The sequence below is a fragment of the Octopus bimaculoides genome, chromosome 19 (genome assembly GCF_046866305.1).
Source record: "Octopus bimaculoides isolate indiv1 chromosome 19, ASM4686630v1, whole genome shotgun sequence".
Lineage (NCBI taxonomy): Eukaryota > Metazoa > Mollusca > Cephalopoda > Octopoda > Octopodidae > Octopus > Octopus bimaculoides.
This window is the reverse complement of record NC_142946.1, coordinates 24169563-24175155: the sequence shown is the minus strand read 5'-3', so window position 1 is coordinate 24175155 and position 5593 is coordinate 24169563. Positions and strand designations below refer to the sequence as shown.

The 5593-nt window shown below is 29.5% G+C and overlaps 1 protein-coding gene across 1 annotated transcript in view; it reads right to left on the bottom strand.

The window, feature by feature from the left end:
- Window positions 1–1064: 1064 nt before the first annotated feature.
- The window catches only part of LOC106884106 (uncharacterized), a 282261-nt gene continuing 277732 nt past the window's right edge, over window positions 1065–5593 (bottom strand). The window contains exon 14 of the mRNA XM_089366625.1: window positions 1065–5593. This exon is cut by the window's right edge and continues 2133 nt beyond it. The gene's annotated coding sequence lies outside the window, so the exon portion shown is untranslated.

Below are 5593 nucleotides of genomic sequence, written 5' to 3'. Positions count from 1 at the left end.
TCTTCTACCCAAGAGGTCTATCTGTCAGGGAAGGCATCGTCTGACATGGAATAGACAAAAATTTATACAAAACATTCTATTGTAAAAATTGCCTGGTAACAACAGACTATTCAGCTAGTTACATATAATTCCTTTATTATAACAAATTTGGCTAACAGATGTTTCCCAGTAGTCATTATAGATAGGTTTACTCAGTTGGTCTATTGATCAATTGAGGTAAATTGAAAGACCTAAGAAAATGCTACCTTCGTCAGAGCCATTGTTGGAAATAACAAACAGAGCACTTGAAGAATGGCTATTGTATGGGGAAAGTGGGGGGAAGATTGGGATGTTTTAGTAGTAAAAGTAAAAAGCAGGTTACAATGGAGAAGTAGCAATTGAGGGAGTAGAACTTAGTAGAAGTAGCAGTAGTAGTAGTATAAATAATAGTAGTTATTATTGTAGTAGTAGGCTTATTAGGGAGTCATAAACCTAGGTCAGCAACATTACCATATTGGCATTGTACATAGGTCAGATATTCTCCACCCAATGTGTTGAAATTTGATATGGGCTTTTCATGGACATGGCTCTGACAAAGGTGTCATTAATTTTCTTCGGTCTTTCAATTTACCTCAATTGATCAATAGACCAAATATGAAAAAAAACCCATCTGTAATGACTACTGGAAACAGTTGCAAGCCAAATTTGCTATAATAAAGGAATTATATATGTAATGACCATTATTTTAACTTGTCTATTATACATACACAGTTTCTGTTAAACTAAATTCATTCACAAAGTATTGGTTAGCCCAGGGCTAGAACACACTTGCCCAAGGTGCTGTGCAGTGGGACTGAACTCAAAACCATGTGGCTGCAAAATGAGCTTCTTAACCACACAGTCATGTTTGCAGTTAATTCACTGAGATACAATTTCTTTAAAAATAGTGTATTAAACAGTTATCAAAGAATTTTATGAAATGATGAATATGAAAAAAAAATTATGTCAGTGTCTCCAGTATGGCCAAAGGTTCTGACTGAAACCAATAAAAAAAAAAGAAAAGAAAGAAAGAATAAACACTGAGGCTTGTTGAAAAATTTGATTTCCATTTATTTTAATGATAAAATAAATCAAACATATTACAGGATAAACAAAACTGCATTGGTCAGTTTGTACAAAGCTGGACATACAGAGTCAGCTAACAAGTTATTGAAATAAAACAACTGGTCGCATTATAAGAGTGTTATAAGAAGCTAACTAGGGAATTACAATTGTACAGTTTACAGGGAGTTGGGTAGAAATGAGAACCAGTTAAATAAGCAGTGAAAATAACTGGGAATAACTAGAACTAAACATGCTTTAAAATGTATATATGCACACACACATGTACACACATGCACACATAGCACATGCACATAAAACACACACATACACATGTTTTGTAAAGAGAGAAAAGAGAGAGAGAGAAAAAGACAAAGACATATACAAAGAAGCAGAAACTGATTCAGAGACAAAACTTTACAGAACTGAATCTGTCACATGACTCTTTGATTTCTGTCAAAGAAATTATAGAATATTTTTGAGGTCAGGAGGAAAGTAAATGAATCTACTTTTGGAGACTGTTCTGACAAACAAACAAGTATTTCTGAGTATTCTGGATGACAGGCTGTCATTTAGGATGTTCAGAGATATTACCTCTAACACGCAGTTTCATATCAATGACAACTAAGTCACATTTCAGCAGGAAGTATTCATATCAGTGGAAACATTGATAATCTTCTAAGACAACTTCCATTGTGGAAATATATAATTTCAGTTTGAATTACATAAATATCTGTAGCATAAACCCTTCAATATGGTGACAATTTCTACAATGAAGATATAAACAGAAGAACAATGTATCTTTGGTAATGACCATCAAGAAAAAAGAAATTTTGTGGTTATTTTAATGTTACACAAATAGACAAATTGGGGTGAAACCAATTCAAAGATAAAGCAAACAAAATAGACAGGAGTCAAACATTTATGCAAAGCTGAAATTTAGGAAAACATTACTATGAGATAAATGATAAAAAATACTGCACATAAGAAACGAAACATTTAAACAATAAAGTGGGACTTCCTGTTTGGAATACTCTTCAGAATAAAATATACTGTCTACTAGGCTTTTGGGCCAACAAGTGAGTAAAGTAGAAAAAATATATTAAATATCAATATCAATGTTATATTTAAGCAAGTGCTCAAAACTTGAAGATAGATAAACAAACTGGTCTGATAAACTGGCGATATTAAAAGATGTGCTGGGGATTATGATGAAAACTGTACAACAGCAAAGTAACTATAAGCTATGACAGATTGATATGACCAATATGATGCAGTAATTGAATCAACTAGAAACATTTAGTAGTTCTATATCAGGTTGGCAAGTAATACACTTAAGAAAAATAGATTCCTTGTCAAAGAATATTTCTGTTATGAAAATTTATTTAGAAAAACATATATTCCAAATAGTATTTGCAAAGTGTCTGTAACTGAATGAGATATATATCTAAACAGGTTTATTAAATATGTACACTTCATGATTAAATCAAGCTAAACTTAGTGAACCATCACTTTTATTCATCTAACTTCAATTAAGATCTAACAAATTAAAAATGTAATTAGAATGTATTTAAAGAAAGAATTATGTTAAAATAGGCTATTATTCAAATCTAAACTACAGGGAACATGAGAAGTTGGCAAAAAGTTGGCATGAAATCAATTAATAAAATATGATGAAATTTAAGAATAAATGTAATCCTTATTTGCTGATTGCTAGACACGTACGTGTATGTTATCTGTTGATTATAAACTGATGTTTTGTTTTTATATATAGTGATAATGTTTTAAAGTTATGGAAATAGTTTGGCTTTCCATAGACAAAGCATAATCTATTTTTTGTCAGAAAATATACTGGTGGATTAGTGAAGTCATTTCCAGCAATATACATTTTATATTTATAGAAAAAGAGAAACTTAAGCATTCTTGTTACAACACAGTCTTAGAAAATAACAGAAATTAAATATAATTATACATTTTCCTTGTCCATAACTGATCTATTTCCAATCAGTTCTTTCATGTAAAGAAAATGTCTAATTCAATAAATTTTGCAAAAGAAAATAAAAACAAAACAAAAACACACTTCCTTAAAAAAAAATAATACATAATCATTCATTTAATTTTGTTTTTTTTACAGGATAAATAATATCAGAGAAAATGTTTAAGATATAAGTAGTTGTAAAATTCTGTGATCATTCTCCAAAGGAAATGACTGGTTGGTTGGTAAGTTACTGCTAAATGTATGTATGCACAACACATACAAAAAAAAAATCCACATGTTACCAACTAGTTTTAATGAGTCATATTGATATTATTTTAAACGTACTCACAATAAAGAGTTATAAAGAGATACAATTTCTGTAACACATATTCGTGTGTGTGTGTGTGTATACATATATATATATATATATATATATATATATATATATATATACATATATATATATATATATACATATATATATATATATATACATACTAGTAAATGTATAAACAAATTACTGTAATTATAAATGTACAAACACTGTCTTTAAAGAACTTGAAATAAATAAAATTATAAATGATACATCAAACAGCAAAAGATATCCAATGTTAATTCTCTAAATGAAGTATTAACAGTAACTGCACGATAAAGTGTAGTATATTGCCACTTAAGTGTGGCTGACCCCTAGGGGTGGATGTTACTGTTGCTTTTAGCCCCAGGAGAACATCTCCTCCAGCTGGCTTATCGACACACGACTGTGTCCTGTTTGCCAAGGGTAGTTATCCCTCTCACCAACATCTGCAGCACGAACGGATCCGGATTTCAGGGTTATTTCCCTTCGTCGGCGTCCGATAGCCGCTGACCTTGGTGAGAGAGACAAAAACCTGGCAATCTTATATCTTCTTTTCAAGTGAAATTCTTCACTGATATCGAAAAGGTGAAAACAAGCAATGTTAATTCTCTAAATGAAGTATTAACAGTAACTGCACGATAAAGTGTAGTATATTGCCGCCACACTTAAGCAAAAGATATATTTTGTAGGTTATTTCTCAGTCACAAACAAATAAACAACCCAAAAATTAATAATAATAACAATAATAATAACGACAATAATGATGATGATGATGATGATAATAATAATAATAATAATAATAATAATAATAATAATAATAATAATAATAATAATAATAATAATAATAGTAATAATTATAATTATTATTATTATTATTATTACTATTATTATTATTATTATTATTATTATTATTATTATTATTATTATTTTAAAATGAAACAAAAATGGATATGGCAAACTTTATTTTAACTACTGAAATCTGCACTCAGCCTTCAATAAATAAAACCACTCATTAGATGTGTATATGTGAGTAAATATGTGCAAAAAGTGTTTACATACTTTTACATATACATATAACTTGTTTCTTTAAAACAACTGAATTGTTGAACTTGGACACATACATACTTGTACACATACACAGGTCATCTAACTAATGACAGCTCAACTGATTGATTACAGATGGTGACCAAGATCCTTTTCGGGGGGTCAATAATTAACAAACATATTTTTAAGTATTAAATGAATAAAAGTTAAATCCCCTGAAGTGGTGGTCATTTGACAATTTTACCAGAAAGCCTTCAGATATATTTTCTTGTTTTGAGAACCTGAATCATTTAAAATAAAATGTCTCGCCAGACCAACAATGAAATAACTGCAATGAAATTACAAATGGCTATTTCATTTCTACAGAAATTTCAAAAGGTGTGTAGCATATCCAGAATCTAAGTATGAAGTTGAGCTTATAAGCTGTGTGACTGTGAATGAGTCTGTGTAAATTTTTCTTTATAATTCAGACAGTAAAATGGTGTGTATTGCCTGAAGTTTATCTACAGAGACTAGATTACAGATAAATTATTATCACTTCAGGCTTAGGAATGTCTATTTATTCTCTGTGAGAATTCGCCAGATATATATTCAAATATAAATGTAGTTATGTACAGATATCTATAACTGTGCATTAATACACAAATTTCTGTCCATACACTATATATAAATAGAGAATCAACAGTTTAAAGAGACCTTGTTATTTTACATAATATAGACTGATACACCCAAAAAGCTCTTATATTTATTTAACAGTAGTGATAAACATTTTGCATTTTAATTTGTGTTGGATAATACATAACTTCACCTGTTTATAAACTAATTTACTAGACCAAATTTCTTGGTCTTTCTTAATAATAGTTATGTATCAATAAAATTATCAATGTTTTGTAGCCTTTTCACAACACCTAGCTGGGGAAATATAGAATAAATTGTCATAACCAGAGAACAAATATATGCAATGGAAATACCCTATAATGGAGGTACCATGTGCAGGTACCCTACATACCATCATTTTACTTCTACATTCAAAAGTAACAGTATAAATCCTTTTATCATAAAATTTATATTAAAATATAAATCTATTTATAGCTAAAATAGCAAGGAAACCTTCCTTAGCAATAACATTTTGCAAA